Source organism: Carlito syrichta, unplaced genomic scaffold, assembly GCF_000164805.1.
Source record: "Carlito syrichta isolate Samal-C Ts95f unplaced genomic scaffold, Tarsius_syrichta-2.0.1 Scaffold250496, whole genome shotgun sequence".
Classification (NCBI taxonomy): Eukaryota; Metazoa; Chordata; class Mammalia; order Primates; family Tarsiidae; genus Carlito; species Carlito syrichta.
Genome location: NW_007194592.1, coordinates 17,618 through 39,338, shown reverse-complemented (window position 1 = coordinate 39,338; position 21,721 = coordinate 17,618). Strand labels below are relative to the sequence as shown.

Sequence of the window (21,721 nt, the reverse complement as noted above, 5' to 3'; positions counted from 1 at the left end):
GTTGGCAGGATTATTTTTAGGGAGGGAAACAGAGATGACAGAAATAGAAGACATCCCTGACTTGCTCTTGATTTCAGCACTGCTTGATTTTATCGCTTTACACAGAGAATGCATCCAGGCACTACTTCTGTAACTGGAAAAATGAAGGTACAATTAGTTACTTAAAAATATTATACTAGGGACTTCCAGCAAGATGGCGATGGGGCAGCCTGGTCTATGAAACCCTCTGCAAAGGAGAATGCAGAGGGTCTATGGCTCTCTCCCCAGGGGCTGTGGATCCCAATGTCGACAGCCCGCTCTTCACACAGAGCTCAGCCATCAGCACCACTGGGGCATTGCAGCAGTCTGGACAGCCACTGCAGCCACAGACACAGCAGCTGCCACCGTCCACCATGGCCTCCATGGTGGCCATAGCGCATCACACCACCTGTGCCTTAGGGGATCCACGTCTTCAGTCCTTGAAGCCCCTGCAGGCAAGATCTGCGGGGATCGCTGCCACCTCTGCTGCCACCATGACATCCTGCCAGTTGTGGGTCTCCTCCCGTGTACCCTGAAGCAGGCTCCCATCTCCGGACTCTGCCCAACTCCTGTACCGCTCCAGCCCCTCTGGAGCAAGCAGCAGAGATAGCATCACCTGCTGGTGATTGAAGGTAACAACATCGAAACAGGAGAAACAAGCTCGAAAAACAAACACAGGCCAGATTTGAGTGCTGAACTGAGGGTGATCTGAACTATCCTTCACAGCAGGCCAGGGGCAACTGACTCTAACTGCGAACTAATTTACGAGCTTGAAAAGAAAGCTAGAAATCAAAGTGGAAAGGACACTGAACTTAAATGATAAGTCTCAGAGTGTATTCGATTTGTTCTGTTAGTTTAATGACTTAATCTATTCCTACTGTTTTGTTCCTTTTTTTTCTTTTCCTCTTACTTTTCTTCTCTTTTCTCCTCTCTGTAAACCATATCTTTGTATAGAGGAACAGCACACTAATAAGGTGGTTGGTTAGCGTCTATGTTAGCATCACTGTATGTTTTATTATATTTTTGTATGGGAGTTGGTTAGTCTGTAGCCATGATCTATTGTTTTTATCTGTTTCAGTTTAGGTCTCTATCTCCATTGGTTGGTACACATGTCTGTTTCCCCCCTTACTCCTCTCTCTCTCCACCCACTCTTCCCCCCACTGTCAGCTCCATTCTCTTCCCTCTACTAACCACATTTTATTTCAGGGAGTAAACCTACAGCCCCACTGCACGGACAGATTCCAAGGCAGTGAGAAGTGGGTTTCAGATTATCCATACACCTGTTGGCGAATACCAGGACCTGAAAATAGATTTAAATCACAGATACCCCCTAAAGTAAATCTAAAAACGGCAAAAAGGACCACCCCCAACCTACAGTGCAACTCCAGAATTGAACAAAGTAAGAGAGCATACATAAAGAATAGGAGATTGAACAAACAAAAGTGAAAGCAATGCCTCTACCCTTGAATAACAGAATTAAAGAAGACAGTGATGTGGAGGGAAGGAAAAAGTAGGGAGGGGGGAAAACTGCACAAATGAAGAAAAGCCAAAAGAAGAATATAGGTCTCACAAAGACCCCTGGGAGATCAGACACTGAGAAAACAGATTCCGGAACACAAACAATGTAGAGCCCCCAGAATGACTCTGATCACATGTAACAAACCCAGACATCAAGACATTAATAGAAAGAATTTTAAAAATTGAGGAGAGACAAGAGGAAAATAAGAAGGAGCTGATGTCAGAAATAACAGTAGTAATGAATACTGTAATGGAAATAAATAACAAACTAATAAGCATGGAAAGCAGAATTAGCCAAGCAGAAGAAAGAATCTCAGAGCTCAAAGACCAAAACACAGAACTAACCCAAACTGTCAAAAGAATAGTAAAGAAGCTCAAAAAGACAGAACAAAACCTTCAAGAAATGAAAGATCACTTCAAGAGACCGAACCTATGAGTAATTGGCCTTCCTGAGGCAGAGAGAGAAACAGAGGCCACAATGGAACAAACATTTCATGAAATCATTTAAGAAAACTTCCCTCATCTCATTAAGGATGAAAAATTTCAAACACAAGAGATTCAGAGAACCCCTGCAAGACAACAAATGAGAAGATCGACTCCCAGACATATAATAATTCTCCTAAACAAAGTAGGTATAAAAGAAAAAATCCTAAAGGCTGCAAGAGAAAAAGGTCAGACTATGTACCAGGGAAGACCAATTACAATAGCAGCAGATTTATCTACAGAAACCCTCCAGGCTAGGAGAGCTTGGAGCCCTATCTTCAAAGTTCTAAAAGATAAACAATTTCAACCGAGAATAACCTACCCAGCCAAGCTAAACTTCATCAATGAGGGACAATTTAAATCTTTCCCAGATATCCTATCCCTAAGAACCTATGCTGCCACAACCACCTCTATAAGAAACACTTAAGAAAGTATTGAACACAGAAGAAAAGGAAAAAAGAACAACAACGTTCTTCAGAAGAATACAGGCAAAAGATTAAAAACACACTTGATCCAACTCTAAAACCACAAGAAAGACAACACACAAACAGGAAGAACAACAACTCTGTAAGAACATTATGCTAGGAATCAACTCTCACATTTCAATAATTAGATTGAATGCGAACAGACTAAATGCACCACTGAAAAGATATAGAATGGCAAAATGGATAAAATTTTACCAGACAACAATCTATTCCCTTCAAGAGACTCACCTCACTAGAAAGGACACTCACAGACTCAAAGTAAGAGGATGGGAAACAAATTTTCAGGGGAATGGAACAAAAAAGAAAGGCGGAGTCACAATCTTAATCTGAGACAAAATACCGTTTAAGATATCAAAAATTAAAAAAGATACAGAAGGCCACTACATAATGATAAAAGGTTCAATCCATCAACAACAAATATCCATCCTAAACATACATACACCAAACATAGGAGCATCAACTTTCATATAGCAGCTCCCAGGTAAACTAAAAAAAGATATTGACTCCAATAACATCATAGCTGGGGACTTTAATACCCCACTCACAAACCTAGACAGATCATCAGGACAAATAATCAGCAACGAGATCTAAAACCTCAATGTGACTCTTGATCAAATGGACTTCATTGATACCTACAAAACCCTCCATCCAAAGACAACAGAATATACATTTTACTCATCACCACCTGGAACGTACTCTAAGATCAACCACATACTTGGCCAAAAATCAAGCATAAGCAAATTTAAAAGGACTGAAATTTTACCATGGACCTTCTCGGACCACAGTGGAATAAAAATAATCATTAACACCAACAAGGTCTCCCCAAAACCCACAAAGACATGGACACTAAACAGCATAATGCTAAACAACTCCTGGGTCAATGATGAAATCAAAACAGAGATCAAAAGATACCTGGAAACAAATGAAAATGAAGAAACATCTTACCAAAATCTCTGCTACACCATGAAAGCTATAGTAAGAGGGGAATTGATACACCAACAAACACACATGAAGAAAATGGAAGGATCACAAATGAACAGCCTAAGAAGTCACATAAAAAAGCTGGAAAAGCAAGACCACAAAACCCTAATTACAGCAGAAGAATCCAGATCACCAAAATAAAAACCCAAATCCAGGACATAGAAGACAAAAAGATAATACAAAAAATCAATGAAACAAAAAGCTGGCTCTTTGAAAGGATAAACAAGATCGATGATCCCCTAGCTAGACTGACCAAGAAAAAGAGAGAAAAAGTCCAAATAAACACAATCAGAAAAGATGAAGTCACATCTGATGCTGACGAAATACAAAAAATCATTAGCGACTACTATGTACACTTGTATGGAAACAAACTTGAAAACCTCAAGGAAATGGAGGACTTTCTGTCATCACACAACCTGCCTAGGTTGAAACAATAAGAAATTGAGACCCTAAATAGACCAGTAACAATCAAGGAAATTGACTATGTAATAAGAAAACTACCTACAAAAAAAACTTTAGACAGGATGGCTTTCCAGCAGAATTCTACAAGACATTTAAGGAGGAGCTGATACCAATCCTATTGAAGGTATTCCAGGTGATTGAGAAAGATGGAACTCTCCCCAAATCATTTTACGAAGCTAACATCACATTGATACCCAAGCCAGGTAAAGACCCAACAAAGAAAGAGAACTGCAGGCGAATATCTTTGATGAACATAGATGCTAAAATTCTCAACAAGATCCTAGCAAACCGGATTCAACAACACATCTCAAAAATCATCCATCATGACCAAGTGGGCTTCATCCTGGGATGCAAGGCTGGTTCAATATTCGTAAAACCATAAATGTAATTACATACATCAACAGATGTCAAAGCAAAAACCATATGATTATAGCATTAGATGCAGAAAAATCTTTTGATGAAATCCAGCACCTCTTCTGGATAAAAATCCTTGAACAGCTAGGAATACCTCAAAATAGTAAAAGCCATCTATGAAAAACCCACAGCCAGCATACTCCTAAATGGAAAAAAACTGGAACCATTTCCCCTGAAAACTGGAACAAGACAAGGATGCCCACTCTCACCCCTCCTATTCAATATAGTATTGGAAGTCCTGGTTAGAGCTATCAGAGAAGAGAAGGCAATCAGGGGTATTCAAATAGAAAAAGAGGAAGTCAAGCTATCGCTCTTTGTAGATGACATGATTGTATACCTTAAAAACCCAAGAGAATCTGTCAAAAACCTCCTTACACTAATAAAGGACTTTGGCAAAATCTCAGGATATAAAATAAATGTGCAAAAGACAATCTCATTTCTTTACACCAATAATAAACAAACAGAAACCCAAATAAAAATCACAATTCCATTCACAATACCCACAAAAAAATGAAATACCTTGGCATCTTCCCAACCAGAAATGTGAAAGACCTTTACAATGAAAACTACAAAACACTGCTCAAAGAAATCAAAGATGACACAAACAAGTGGAAAAATATCCCATGCTCATGGATTGGAAGAATCAACATTGTGAAGATGTCCATCCTACCTAAGGCAATCTACAGATTTAATGCAATACCCATGAAATTACCAGCAACGTTCTTTTCAGACCTAGAAAAAACAACACAGGAATTCATATGGAAACACAAACGACCAAGAACAGCCAGAACAATCTTTAGCAAAAAAAAAAAAAAACAAACTAGGTGGTATCACATTACCAGACTTCAAACTTTACTATAAAGCTACAATAATCAAAACAGCTTGGTATTGGTACAGGAACAGGCATATAGACTAAAGGAATAGAATGGGATTCCAGAAGCAAAACCTCAATTTCTCAACCAACTCATCTTTGACAAAGCCTCCACCACCTACCACTGGGGAGAGGAGAACCTATTCAGTAAATGGTGCCGGGAAAACTGGCTGACCACATGCAGAAGATTGAAACAGGACCCCTATCTATCCCCATACATAAAAATTAACTCTAAATGGATCAGAGACCTAAATGTAAAACCTCAAACCATAAGAACCTTAGAAAGTGAAGGACATACCCTCATGGATATTGGAACTGACATCCAATTCCTGAAAAAAACCCGAAACCCACAAGCCATAAGAGCTACGATAGACAAGTGGGACCTCATTAAACTGACAAGCTTCTGCAAAGCCAAAGAAACCATCAAGAGAGCAAGGATATAGTCTACAGACTGGTAAAAAGTATTTGCCAACTCCAGGTCTGACAAAGGCTAACATCTTGGATCTACAAGAAACTCAAACAGGCTGAAAAGAAAAAAACAAACAACCCCATTATAAAATGGGCAAAAGATATGAACAGACACTTCTCAAAGAAAGACATTCAAGCAGCCAACAGACACATGAAAAAATGTTCAACCTCACTAATCATCAGGGAGATGCAAATCAAAACCACACTGAGATACCACCTAACTCCAGTCAGAATTGCAATTATCAATAACTCAAAAAATAACAGTTGCTGGAGAGGGTGCGGCAAAAAGGAAACATTTCTACACTGTTGGTGGGAGTGCAAGCTAGTGCAACCCTGGGAAAACAGTATGGTGATTCCTAAAAGCTCTAAATATCAACCTCTCATATGACCCCGCAATCCCCCTACTGGGAATATACCCTGAAGAACTCAAATCACTCTATAAAAAAGATACCTGCACACCTATGTTTATTGCAGCATTGTTCACAATAGCAAGAACCTGGAAGCAACCATGTTGTCCATCAAAAGAGGACTGGATTAAAAAAATGTGGTACATATACATGATGGAATCCTACGCAGCAATCAAAAAGAACAAAATCATGAATTTTGCAGCAACCTGGATGGAACTAGAGTCTATAATACTGAGTGATCTCTCACAGAAACAAAGATCTGAGTATCACATGTTCTCACTCATATAGTGGACCTTGAACATCCAACATAATAATATAAGAAAAGGACTGACAGTGGTGGGAAACTATGGGGGGGGTTGGGATTAATGGTAGTAAATATCTGTCTGGGGATGGGGACACACCTCTTATTAACAAGGGTGCCTGAACGAAGCATATTTGTATACCTAACCCTTAACTGTACCCCACAATATCATAATAAAAAATACTGATTTAAAAAAATTATACTAAAGGAAAAAACAAAAACAAAACATTTTTTACAAGACTTGCCAAATTTTGGATCTTCAAGTCACCTAAAATCTTATTATCCTAACAGAAATGCTATTGTGTTTTACCATGTGTATGTATTTTTTGTTCACATGCACACTTTTTACTTCAATAAAACCACACTATATGCAATATTTTTTAACATCAGAAGCTTACTGGAATGGTAATGAAACTGGCCCAACTTCTCCATAGAACTAATGACTACAGGGTTCTTCTTTTTTTTAAATAAACATAGAAATTGGCCTTCCTGACCTTAAATATGGAAAGTTGCATTTGTCTTATCTGAGTTCCTTTCTCAGGAAATCAATCCTTGGGCCTATCAAATTAAGAGACTGAACCAGATGACCACATCAAGGCAATGAGATGCCAGACCCCACTTGTTTTCCATTCTCATTTGGTTGCCGCCACTCTCATTTGGTTGCCGCCATTCTCATTTGGTTGCTATTTGACTAAAATATCTTTTTTCATTCCTTTACTTTCAGCCAATGTGTGCCCTTAAATTTAAAGTGAGTCCTTTGTAGAAAGCACATTTCTGGATATTGTTTTTGTCTTTAATCCATTTAAACTACTTTATATCTTTTGATTAGAAAGTTTAATCCATTTACACTTAAAGTATTTATTGTTAGGGAAGGATTTAAACTTGCCATTGTGTTAACTGTTTTCTGTTTGTCTCATAGCTAGGGGCACTTTGAGAGACTACAATATGACTGTGAACAAATTTTGCAATTAAACCTAATGAGGGCAACAGACATCTCTCAAATAGAGACATTCCAATTACAGTGCTCCCCTACTCTAAGGTATTCACAAGGAGACAGATAAATCGTTTTTTGTTTGTCCTCCTTCTCCTCCTCCTCTTCTTCATCTTCCTCTTCCACCTTTCTCCAGGCAACTTTAGCAGGACGCTTTGCACCATCAAACTTTCCTTTAGTCTTACAGTTAGCAACATCATTTAAATTTTTCATATGTGTATAATGTGCAAGATTGATGAAAGAGCACACATATTTAAGTTGAACTTATAAAGTAATTAAAGCTACAAAGTCTGTTTCTGAAGGAACCCAACCCCAGATGGAATAATCTCAATGAGATAAAATTAAAGAAAAAGAGGAAAGTTTGATCATCCAGATTACATGCCTCTGTGACAAAATGTAGTACAGCTGTCTAAAGAGCAAAAAATGAAGAGTCTCCCAACGAAACCTCACTGAAGGTATTTTCTAATGTTAGTTGAGGGACAATTCTATCACATATTTAATTAATAGGCACATACTAAATCTTTTGTATTTTGTTTACAAAATTGAAAAGTCATAGGAAAAATGTCAGTTCACATAAAGGGTGCTATTTCTAAGAATAATAAATTCTTCAAACATTTGCTGCTTGTTTGTTTTACTAATAGTCAGATCTTTCAACTAATTCATAAAGAATGCTCCCCATAAATTGATCTTGCAGAACTATGCTACAAAGTTATCTTGAAGGTTAGCAGAAGGAACTTCAGCAGCTGGGCACTAGAGGGAAGCTGACCCTTATTGTCCTCATGGCAGTAATTCAGCTTATTTCTCTCTTTCAGTTCATTCCCTTTCCTTCCTGCTCCTTCTTAAGGTGCCACTGGGTGTCACATCTTTGAAGGTCTTTTATTTATTTGCTCATTTAATAAAATACCTTGAAAGCCTACTATCCTCACAGGGCATGTAAAGCAAATAAGATTAATTCTTGCTTTTAGTAGGTTATAAATTCATAGAGGTTATAAATTGGTAGAGAAGATACAATATGATGTGTGTGATTATTTTTAACTGATCTGACTAGTCCTTGTTTATGAACTCATTTATCAGACATTTATTCCACAGGACTCTGGGATAGGTCTATGGGATTACAGAGACATATACAAAGTATTCTCAGTATGAAGAATGGGTAATCATGTGCCTGAATGGAATCAGTAAGATGGCACACCCCACTGTGATAATCTAGGATGATTTCATTAAGAAGGCATTGTTCAAACTGGCCCTTGAGCAGTGAGCTGGTTTCCAGCATTCAAGTACAGGGCAGAAGGGCATTCTGAGTGAGAAGCCCTATCCCAGAGTCCAGTGCAATAAATGTCTGAGGACCCAAAGCATGAAAATGACACTTATCCTGGAGAACACATGTGCAGGTGAGTTGCTGGAGCATGATAAAGAGAAAGGGATCAAGTCAGTTTGGGATGTGTTTCCCACACCACCACCACTGATTCAATGGCTATATCAAAGTGACTCCAGTCTTGATAATTCAAATTCCCATGCAGAACTTCCAGCTAGAAAAAAGTTGGAAAGAGCATCACTCCCAGTCCTGTAACAAAAAAAGTCCAGACAATCTGTAAATTAATGATTTTCTTGAACCTATTACTGAGCTGAGGTGTTGGCACAACTAACTAACCTGAAATCTAAGGAAAGGTGGGCACTTGCAAGGAAAAACGGGGTGTGAGCACCTGCTCGCCTGAGCAAACGCATGCTAGATACCACTATGGAAAGTTCAGCCAAAAACGTCTAACAAATTGACAAAGGCAAGAGAATGTAGAAACCCCAAAGCATCAGGAAAAAGAGGAATTCACACTCACTTGCACCCTCACAATGTTAACCTTACTGAACACTCACAGAAAAGATTGGCAAGAGAATGCATTCCTGAGAAGGCATTCATGTGGTGCAAGCCCAGCAAAGGATCCGCACCTGCTGCTGAAAGGTATGGCACCAAGTCTGGATTGTTCTCCAGGATTCCCTTAAGGACCAAAGACCAAATCTCCTGGGAGAAGGGCAACACTATACCCCAGGCACCGCTGAAAATTCTCACAGTCAGGGGAAGGAAACAGAAATGCAGTCTGAAGCAGAGGAGTAGAGAAGAATTGTGGTTGGACTGAAAAGAGCAACATGGGGAGGGGCAGGAACTAAAAGGCCACCCAGTCAAGATACACAAAAACAGAGTCTGCCAGAGGCTGAAGCTCAATCAGAATAGCTAAGGACACCCTTAATATATCCCCACCAGGTAAACAAGTGTGGAGTAACAAATAATAGCATACAATAATAATTTCAGGGAGAAAGAAAAGAGCATGGAGAGAGGCTCTTTCTGAAAATCAGTACAAAGAAAAGACTTAAAAATAAGGATAAAAAAATACGTTGATAGAATCCTTCAGGCAAACTAGTTCCCACCCTAAACACAAGAGGAATTTGAAGGTTATGGTGCACTGAAGGTAACCATAGCAACAACAAATCACAATCCAAGCCAGCTCCTGGCTAGATTGAATCAAACCCCCACATTAAAGGCCTCCTAGGCCTTAAATGAATATCTGCCTTGGTTTCTACTATCCACCTTTCAGAAAAATAGTTTGAGACATATAAATAAGACAGAAAACACACAAACACACACACTCACTCAAGAGATAATACAATCAATGAAACCAGTCAAGTATGATACTTTCAGACTACAAATGTTAAATAACTGATATTAATGTTGAAAAATCTAATGAAAAATGTGGACAACATACAAAAGCAAACGGATACTTTAAGTGGAGAGATAGAAAGTATTTAAAAATCAAATTAAATACCAAGTGAAAACCATATTAACAAAAATTAAAAAGTAACTTTAACAAGCTCACTAATAGACTTAAAAGTAATTAGTGAACTTGAAGTTAAGTCAACAAAAATTACCTAAACTGAAAGATAAGGAAAAAAATAAATGAGGACCTTGATCTGAGGCGAGTGGACTCCAGTCAGCAGAGGGAGGAGTTGCAGGTGTGTGCTGGGTCAAGATTGGGATACTCCATGGCCTTTTCTCCTGTACACACTCCTGCCTACTGCCACCAACAAGAGTCATCATTAATCAAGGTCTGGAGAGTGCACAATGCACACATGATCAGCACCCTTAGACCCACAGTGAGACTAAGGGCCTGGAGGTTTCCAGCTCTCCAAATCTTTGAAGGAGGTACTTCTCCTTTCCTCCCATCCTCTAATGCCTGGCAACCTGAAGGAGGCTCCTGCTTCTGAGACACCCAGTACTTCTGAGGGTCTTCAGAGTTTCAGCTTCTTGTTCATTGCCATCACAGCCACCTCATCAAACAAATCTGATGAGGGTCTGGTAAGCAAGAAGAGGAGGATTGTCCAAGCACCTCACAGGCTACCCAAGATCATGAGAATGTGCCCACAGATGCTCTGGATCACATTGTGCTTTTCTGGTGAATTTCATGCTTCTCACATATCAAATGAAAGAGTCAATTACAAAGGCAGATATGCTGAAGGTGATCACCAAAGATGAGGAGAATGACTTCTCAGAGATCTTCCTGAGAGCCTCTGAGCACATGGAGATGATCTTTGGCCTTGAGCCACTGTGATGACCTCATCATCGAACTGGGCCTCACCTATGTTAAGTTGCTGAGTGGTGAAGGGGGTGTGCCCAAGACCAGCCTTGTTATACTCACCCTAAGTGTGATCTTCATGAAGGGCAACTGTGCCACTGAAGAGGAAGTGTGGAAAGTGCTGAATTTGGCAGGGCTATGTTTGGAAGGAAGCACTTCATCTTTTGGCAGCCCAGGAAGCTCATCATCAAAGATTCCATGAAGGAAAAGTATCTAGAGTTCCAACAGGTGGCCAGCAGTGATCCTGCACAATTTGAATTCTTGTGGGGTCCAAGAGGTCATGTTGAAACCAGCAAGATGAAAGTCCTAGAGTTTGTGGCCAAGGTTCTTGGAACTGACCCAAGTTCTTTGTGAGATGAACAGAGAGTTGGAACCAGAATTGCAGTCAGGGATGGTTCTACTTCCATGGGTACTGCAAGTTCCAATGTCAAATCTGGCAGGTCCTCCCCAACCTACTGAAGTCAGGGATAGATTCTTCTTTATGTAGCATTTGTAAAGCATAGTTAGTATTCAGGATGTAGACTCAGGGTAGTGCTGGACGGAAAACATCTATGTGTTCCTATTTTATATGTATAACTAGACAATGTATCCTTTTATCTATTGATGGATGTATTACTCTAATGTCCTTTATTTTAATATAAGTTTAATTATTCTCAAAATCTCCTAGGTACAAGTGATATTGATCACATATTAAATGGTATTCATGGGGTTTAATAGTAACATGGTCCTAATTTCTTAAACATATTGTACAACCATTCATTTGTTTTGTGATAGGAGTAAGATATCATGATATTTCTATAGGTATTTCCTTCTTGAAAATATGGAAGAAGTCAGTTCTAACATAGTTAGGATCAACAGAGAACTAGAAAAAGAAAATCCAAAAGATATTCAATTCTTGCGTTCTTTATTCTCTTTAGTCTCTTGTTCTGTAAGTTTAGATGATAGTCAAATCCATTTGCTTAGCTCTTTCCAGAGGGTATGAAGAATAAATCTTAATAAATTAGAAAAAAGAGAAAAAATAATAGAGTATCCAAGAACTGTGGGACAATATCAAACAATCTAGCATATGTAATTGGAATCCAAAAATTTAAAGAGAGAGAGAGAGAGGAGAGAAATAGAAATGGTCAAGAATGTTCCAAAACAAATTATCCCAAACCAAAAATCCAAAAAACACAGAAAACATCAAGCATAATAAATGCAAAAAAAGCAAACCAGTCAAAACTAAACCTACATATGCCATATTCAAACTTCTGAAAATGAAAGAAAGGAAATTTTGAAGACAGCCTGAGAAAACAACCACATTATATTCACGGGAACAAAGAATGACAGAAGACATCCTGTCAGACTATGCAAGCCCGAAGATGATAGGTAACACATTTAGAGTGCTAGAAAGAAAAATATGTCAACACAAAACTGCTTATCCAACAAAACACACATTTCAAAAGTAACCAGATCCAGAAATTTCACTCCTGGATATGTATACACATGAACTAAAAATGGTTACACAGTTTCATATATGCATATGTTCATAGCAACACTATTCACAACTACAAAAAGGAAGAAATCTCAAATATCCACCAATACATGACTGTATAAACAAAATCTGGTATATTTATGCAACAAAATATTTTTCTGCAATTTCTCCAAAGAAGATATGCAAATAGCCAACAAGCACACAAAAGATGCTCAATATCACTAATCATTAGGGAAATGCAAATCAAAACCAGAATGAGATATAACTTCACACTCATCCGACTGGCTATCATTTTTTAAAAAGAAAGGTAAGTTCTGAAGAGCATGTAGAAAAATTGGAATTCTCTTGTGCACTGTTAAGGAGAATATAATATTGTGCAGCCACTATGGAAAACAGTGTGGCAGTTCCTCAAAAAACTAAGCAATAAATACCATATGATTCAGTAATTCTAATTCTGCTTATATGCCACAATATACTAAAAGGAGAGGCTTGTACAGATATTTGTACACCCATGTTCACAGCACTATTATTCACAATAGCCAAAGGTGGAGGCAATCCAAGTGCCTACTGATGGATGACTGAATAAACACATTGTGGTATACACATACAATTGAATATTGTTCTGCCATTGAGCCTGGAAGTGAGGAGAAGAGGTTGAATATAAAGGGCTACCAGGGAATTTGGGGGGTGGAGGGTGATAGAAATAGTCTATGTCTCATCTGAAGTGGTGGTTACATAAATGTATATATTTTCCCAAACATATTGTACTATACACCTAAAAAGGATGAAATTTGCTGTGTGTAATTATATCTCAATTACTCTGAATTTTTTAAAAATGAATTAAAATGTGGGTTTCTGGTCCCAGACCCTCACATTTCATGGAACTTGTTACAAAACAGACTCGTTCAAGGGACACTGCTAGGGGAGGGAGGGGCAGACCTCATCAACAAGGGTATCTGCGTGATCAATGTTTGTATGCCTAAACCTAAAATGTGCCGCACATCTTTATAATGAAAATTTAAAATAAAATTAAAGTTTTTAAAAAACAAAGTGTACAAAATGCATGTTCACATGAAAACATGTACTTGAGTACATGCCCAAAATACATGTATATGTAGTTATCCAAAATTGGGAGGGAAAAACCAAATTAATTTTTAAATGATGAACAGATTAAATAAACTGTTAATCGCAGTAATACAAAGGAACAAACTATTGATATCTGCAACAACATGGATAAATCACAAGTGCACTTTGGTAAATAAAAGAAGCCAGACTCAGAGGTCATGACTCCATCTATATGACATTCTGGAAAAAGAAAAACTGAGGTGTAGAGAACAGATCCTAGGGTCCAGGGCTGGCTGAGGGAGGAGGGACAGGGAAAGGCAGTATATGAAATTTTTTCTTCAGGTGAAAACACTGTTGAATGTCTTGAATGTGGTGATAGATATGTAGCTATGGATTCTTCAAAATTCATAGAATTCTACAGCAGAAGACTGGCTTTTACTGTATGCATATTAAAATATACAATACAAAATTTTCAAATGTATTCTTAATAATGTGGATAAAGAGCATAGGTATGAGGACTGTTTGTGGGGCTGGAATGGTGCAGGATGGAAGAGTGGTGCCCAGTGTGGGCTCACAACCCTTTCCCAGAGGTCCCAGATGGGTCTGTGACCATGTGCTGGTGCCCAGATGGCTTTCAGAGGAGCAGCAGCCAGGACACTCAGCTATTCTGGTGCCTGCAGGACCAATCACTCTCCAGGCAGTTTACAGAATGGGAAATCCTGTGTTAATGGTCGCTGACAATGCCAACTTATATTGTTTATCCAACAGCCTTGAATGAAGCAGCACTGTGATCGAACTAATGGAGTGCCTAATGCAGCCACAGATCATTCCCATGTGTAGCTCAACTAGGTTTCAAAAACATGAAGTTGACAGCAAACTAGATATGTGGCTGCTTGTGAGTGATTGGTAAATTATTACTAAAATCTGAAGACAATAATGTTATCTGCATTCTTTGAGAATGTTTAAAATGCCCACCTAGTGAAAACGATGAGCCAATATAGCAAAAGAAGATCTTGTAAAAAATGGTCTTCCACCATTAACAAAAATAATTTCAGATGAATCTTAGATGGAAATTTTCTGCTGTCAGGAAGTTCGGAATTTGGTTTTTAAAACCAGTGATTCTTCAGGCACTGCATTTTTTCTACTGAATTAACTCCCACGGGATTTTGCAGCTCTGAAACTTTGTTTGGAGTCCTTGCTTTATCCTCTGTAGGTGAAATCCTAGGCTTTGAGAGCAGAAACTTGCCTCTAACATCAAGTCCTTCAGCTCTCCACCCTGCTCCCACACTCATTCATGGCTCCCGGAGTTTCCACAGTTTGCTCTGGCCCTGGAGGCCAGGTTACTGACAGTACAGTGGTGTCCCTTCACTCCCCCAACTCTGATGCAATTTTTCTTAGACAGGGCTTTCCCAGAGGGTGCTTTGAGGGTGGCCTGGGGGAGTAAAGCAAGTCGGGTTGGGCCCTCACTTCTGTTCTGCCTCTTGCTTGATTGTGTGCACCTCAGCTTTCTGGTTTCTTTCAGGGCTGCCTACTATGTGCCAGATGTGTCTTTGTGAGTTCATATGGCCATCTACACTGCATGGCTGACATCAGGATTGAATGAGATGACAAGGAAAGGCCCAGCCCAGCCATAGTCCCAGCAGGGTCGTATCTCTGAGCTCAGTGGATTATACAATCAATTGATTTAGAGGGAAAAAACAGAAACCTTAACTCAAGGTCCCAGAAATATATATCATGCTGTATAGCACACCCCTGTCCCCAGAGTTCTTCTAAATACTGCAAAGGCAGGTAAAAGCATCACTAGGTTTATATGGGACAGTTTTCAAACAGAGCTGAATGGCCAAGGGTGAGTGAGTTGGTATCCTGGGTCCAGGCACCCACTGGTTTATTGTGGCTGGAGACTTCCTGGTCAAAGAACTCAGAAGTGGCTGTGATTGGAGGTGAGGCAGAGATACGTGTACCAGGTGGGCCTGGGAATTTATCAGAAGCCAAATGAAAGGACTATGTGTTGCCAGGGTGGGGTTGGGGGCAAGGGTCAGGACTCTGCAGGCTTCCTAGAGAAAATCTTCCCCAGTAGAAAAAGATCTTTGCTTAGAAAACCAGGTCTTCAAAGAGCCTCCACACAGGAAGAGGGAAAAAAGCTGTGTGCACTGAAAGAACCAAGAACTTGCCTGTACCTGGACCAGCAGCTCTGCGTCAAGACCCCTCTGAAAACCAAAGAGAACTCAGCAGTCATTTTACATCCCTAGGGAGACCATAGGCACCCTGGGGTGGGTCATGGCTGGGCACAGACAGCTGTGGGCGTGCAACTCATCTGCCATGAGATGTGGGGTAATGACCCGTGTGCTGAATGAGAAAGGTCCATGTGGAGGAGGGGGCTCTGGGCCTCCAATGGACTTGTTGTGTCCAGTCCAGGATGACTGGGGGATGGAGCTGGAAATTTAGAGGCAAATTTTTACACATGGTCTTCCCTATCTTGTTTAGGTAACAACTTCAAATGAGTTGATCTATTAGTAAATAGGCAGTATTATAGTGACACATGTTGGCATTGATACTGCTGCTGTGCTGAAACCTACAGAGCATTGACTAAAGTTTCCAGTAGGTAAAAGCATGCAGATGCTAAAAAGCATGGCAGTCACCTATATCACTCCTACCTTAGATAAAGGCAGCATGTTATAGAGCCAACAATCTAAAAGGGAAATACATATATGCATACATTGATGAGATCAGGTGATTTCAGCATGGTATGGCCGTAGGCAACATTCACACATTGAAATAGAAACCCTCACTTCCAAATGATGGCATAGAGTAGTGGTTCCCAACCTTTTTGTCATTAGGGACTGGTTTTGTGGAAGACAATTTTTCCATGGACTGGTGGGGTGGGGGATGATTTAAGTGCATTACATATATTGTGTAGCTCAATGATAGCATTTGATTCTCATAAGGAGTGCACAACCTAGATCCCTCACATCCAGAGTTCACAACAGGGTTTGCACTCCTATGAGCATCTAATGCTGCTGCTGATCTGACAGGAGGCAGAGCACAGGTGGTAAATGTGAGCACCCAATGCTGACCTCCTACTGTGCAGCCGGGCTTCTAACAGGCCATGTACAGGTTCCAGTCTGCATCCTGGAGGTTGGGGATCCCTGGTGTAGAGAGTGCATTTAAAAATGACATGCTCTCAAGAGTCCATTCATATATTTTTTATATATATAATTTAGGGATTTTTTTATTCCAATGTAAACAGCACCAGTGAACTTTCATACAACAGCTTTGCTACTTTCCCCTTCATTTTCCATAATTCTTATCCGCAGTACTGTTACTTCTCCCTCTCTATGAAAGGGCTGGACCGCCAATGTAACACTGTTCAGTTTGTAAACAAAAAATTTAAAGTTCAGAACACATATAGGATTTCTTTCAAATTTTCATTTCACAGCATATCAGTTGTTGTTTATAAAGCTCTGCCAAAAACACTACAAAAATATATGAGAAAAATCGCATCTGTTTTCAGTCAACAAATATTAATATAAAGCAATGTCTTATAACTGGAATATTTTAGAGTCTGTGTATAATTGCATTCTCTTGAATCATTGATTGCTTTCTTCATAAATCCATGTATGTATCCAATGTATATTTATGATTAGTCTACATGCCCATATTTACTATATAAGAGAACCATGCGAATTATTTTAGATCCTTCAAGCGAAAGTGCTTCTGACAACTATTTCTATAATACCCCTAAATTCCTCAAAAAGTTGTTTTAAACCTGTGTAGAAAGATGCATAGCAATTTCTAAAAAGTAAGACTACATACCAAAACATGCTTTGTCAGGAAAACTAATCTATGCACTTGAATATACCCCAGATATCTTATTTTTATTAAAGGTAGACCAGCATAATTAAAATTATCTAGATAAGATATAGCATTAGATTATTTGACTCCAGAAAATGTCAAAAATTATTGGACCAAAACTTTAAAAAGCAAACACTTACTCCTCATCCCTTATATCAAAAAAGGGTTGGTTGAACCAATGTAATCAATATAACTTCATATATATTGATCTACTTCAACATTTCCATTCATTATTATTTTATTTTCACATACAAAGCTTTTCTTACAAAAGCCCCCCACCCCAAAAGATATGAGCACAAAATATTAGGCAGACATTCTTCAAAGTTTTACTTCACTAACTTCAGGTTAAATTTCCACAGCTGTGTTCTGGTCAATTTACTATCCTTGCTCGGCTTCCCAAAATGGTAGTACCAAAAGACTTGTGGGGTAGGGAGAAGAGACCACTTTCAGAAGCACTGCGTTTACTCAGCTTCCACAGGGCAACAGAGTTGGGCATCTGATTATTCAACAAAACAAAGCTTTAACAGCATCCAGGAGGGCAGACAGGAAAACCAGGTTGTAGACACTCTTCCATTTGCCAAAAGCCAGACCAGAGAAAAAACCTACTCCACACAGATACTAAGGGTATCGATAGCCATTTTTTTCTTTTTCTGTTGTTACAACATGTTTCGTCTTTTAATGATCATATCATGTAGCTTCTCAAGTCCTTCCTTCAGTCCACCTCCTATGATTGCACAGATGGGCTGCAAATACCGAGGTGTTGATGAGCTCAGTTTCCCCATTGCTAACAACTTCTCAATTTCTGAGAGGGACAATGAATTCCTGAAGCCTTGTTTGTTAGCAACTATCAGTACAGGGACTCCTTGATTTTTTTGATACCCTAGTTATTTTATGAAATTAAGTTTTCGCTTCTTCCATCCTTTCAACATCAACAGAGTCCACAACAAACACAGTGTCATTTGTGTATCTGGTGTATGACTTCCATCGTGGTCTTAATTTCTCCAGACCACCTACATCCCAGAAGTGAAAGTGACTGTTTTAGAATTTCCCAAGGTTACCTTAATTTTCTCCATGTTAAATCCTTTGGTAGGTACAGTATTTACAAACTCATTGAACTACAACCTGTATAAGATGGTCGACTTTCCAGCACAGTCCAAACCCAGAATAATGATGTGGAAAGACTGAAATGAAGACAGCCTGGACAGGATAGACATCAGGTCTGAGGGTCCATTCCCCATTTCCAGCTGCAAATAAGGGTCCCAAGTGGAAATGCTGCCCTCTTTCTGCTTCAGAATGTCTCTTCCCTGGGGATCCAGCTACAAGACAGGCAGGCTGTTCTTCCCTCAGTCTCAGCCACCCAGGAATCATAACAATGCCAGGCGGGGACAGGGCCAACATGCAGCCTCCAGGAGTGCTGGATGGGCACCACACACCAGCCACCCAGAGGGTGCCACGGCGCCCAGCTCCTGCTCGGCCCCCAAGAATCCATTCTTGTGGAAATGCCTATGTGCTTCTTCAATGCCTGTGTTTACTGAGAACACGCATGTAAAAGGTCATATTTTGGAGGCTTCATGAAAATATAAATGCATTCTTCCTCCTCAGCAGAAAAGTAGTACCTTTGTCTTTTCTATTTCTGGTTATTTTCAGATTGCATAGGTAGAAAACACTTTTTCCCATCTTTCGGATATCAGACTGAGAAAAGAGCAGAGCAGACCCTTCCTGTGGCATGGGAAACATTGCACAGGAGCATGACTTCCAGTTTGTTAACCACCAAGTGGCTAACGTTCATTCTGTTCTGGGGGTGTCTGCACCTTATCCTTATTGCATGACTCTGTCACCTCCCTCTGGACTACCAGTGCCTGGAAAAGCCCTCCCTCCAGGTGAAATGAGTTTAAATGAACACATTTCCATAGCTTCTGACTGCTGTGCTGCATGCAGAGAGGGCTGAACCTTATTTCATATATTACTGCATGGACGTTACATACATATTGTTCAGAGTTCATTGGGACTTTTCACAGCAACTATTTTGGACATGTTTTTGTGTCTTTTTGCCCTAATTTTTAAGTCATGAAATATCCTCCCCAATCCTGTCTCCTACCCAGAGTGTTTCTGTCTCAATAAATGGCACAAGAGTTGACCTAGCTACTTAGACCATAAACTTAGAGTCTCTTACCCTCCCTGTCCAACTCACTGATTCCCCAGTGAGATTGTCAAGAACTGGACTCTGGTTTATACACAGTCTATACATTTGCGTGTTTATATAAAAGTGGTTCTGTACTTCTTTCTTTCCTCCTGCCAACCTTTCTCCCGTGCTTTTCCTGTCTCAGGAATTAACTACAAAGCTAAGACTTGAACACCAGCCTGCACCACTGTTGACAGCAGTTCTCGAAAGGAGTTGGCTAGCCTCGATACTATCTTACACAAGCAGCTGCAGCATTGCTCCCCTATGTCAAAGAATGTAGACAGCAGAGGATGATCAATTGTGGAGTTGACTTGACAAGCAATGAAAAAATTCCTAGAGATGCCCCCACTTCTCTGAGATGCCCGAAGGAAGCTTGCCCATTTCTTTGTCGAGCAGAAGCCCTATCAAAGTCTCCCCTGCTTGCTCTTATTTGTGGCTCAGGTGTGCTTCTATTGTATCTGTACTGAAAGAGCCCAGTTGCTGCGACACCAGTATGTGAGCCAGCTCTCATCAGTAAGTGCTTCCCTCATCTTCTCATCAGCTGTTCTCTCCAGACCAGCATCAACTCTTCAACAACCATCTCTCTGCTTCACCACGGTTTTAGGGATCTCTTAAAAACATGGATCAGGTCAATTTTCCAGGACCTGAGAGCAGGATGAACTGTCAGAAGCAGAGCTCCCAGGGGTGGGTCCCGCCTAGCGGCATCCCCAGCTGAATAATATCTACTCTCCATGTGGGCTCTGAAGCTGCAACCTCTCATGGCCACATTCAGCAGTAGGTCTCCATTCGCATCAATGTCTGTATGAAAAGAGGAATCTCCACAAACTACGGGCCATTTCATGTGGGGTTTGTAAAATCTGTAACTTAATAGAATGTATTAAATTATTTGCATTTGCCTATTTAAGAAAAAGAAATCAGTAGCAGTTCCAAAGCACATTCTTCTTGTACCTTCTGCAGCATCTTAACTGAGTTCTTCAGTCTTCAATGCTTGGATACTATCCCTAGTCTCCTGATGCACTCTCAGAAGAGATAAGGAACCTATTCCAGCTGTCAATGATCTCAACAGGACCACAAGTTCTGCTGACTCACAAGTCCACTGACTGTCATATTTGTTGGAACATCCATGCCAATTAATTTTGCACAGCTGTACTTCCAAGACATCTGTGAGAGAAGGCACAGTGTGTTGGGAAAGGCTTGGCCATGGGGCAGAGACAGCCCTGCCTCTTGCTACCAGAAGGGCAGTGAACAAGTCCCTGTATAGGGGGAGCACTAGCAACCTTGCCTGGGCCAGCAAGGTGCCAGGAGACCTGCAGGAAACAGCACATGCATGCTCTTAGCATAGAGCCAGGGTGGCAGGCACACAAGTGGTGGTTCCCCATCATTTTTAACAGGGCAGAGCCTTGCCAGCAGAGCCATCATTGTTAGAGCACTGTCCTTCCCACCTCAGGCTCATAATTCCTGGCCCCATCTTGGGAGCAACAGCCATTAGTGCCCACTTGCAGGGACAACTCTGCAGTAAGCAAAGGCCAGTGATGCAGACCTGCTTCCCATGAGTTCCCTTTTCTTCACCCAAGGTTCCCCTGCCCTCCTGACCCTGCAACTTCTGTCCAAGTTCCAGCCCCTGGGCCTGGAACACTCTATCCACCCTCTCTGAGAGTCAAGCATTTTCATCTGGCGAATGGAGAAGAGTCTCCCAATTTCACAGGAAGGAATAAGGGGAATGGTCCAACTCACACTCAACAGCAATGATTGTTAGTTATATCATTTCCCTTGGGTCACTAAACAAATACTTACAGGACCCACTGAGAGCCACTATGCTACTTCTTCTTACTCTGCCTTCCCTTAATAAAGCTTGCCACCCTGCCCACGAGAAACTGTGGTTTGTGAGTAGAAATGCTTTGATCCAAAGGGCTGCCTCTACAGATGGACTTTCAGGGTCTAGTCAGTTCAGGTGGGTCAATGGGATTTCTGAGGCTCAGACATTAGACTTCAGAGTCCTCAAGAGTCCCCTAAAATCACCCCATTTTCTGACTAGTCCCTCGGGTTCTCCACAACCATCTCTGCAGGCACTACTGGGAAGGTAAGTGATTTACCTGGGACCAGGAGGGGCATGTGGGTATGCAGGCTGT

General features: G+C 40.4%; 2 pseudogenes; one reads left to right on the top strand and one right to left on the bottom strand.

The window, feature by feature from the left end:
* Positions 1-251: 251 nt before the first annotated feature.
* On the top strand, positions 252-11,373 carry LOC110595077 (annotated as a pseudogene).
* Positions 11,374-18,012: 6,639 nt separating this feature from the next.
* LOC103253754 lies at positions 18,013-18,648 on the bottom strand (annotated as a pseudogene).
* Positions 18,649-21,721: the final 3,073 nt, after the last annotated feature.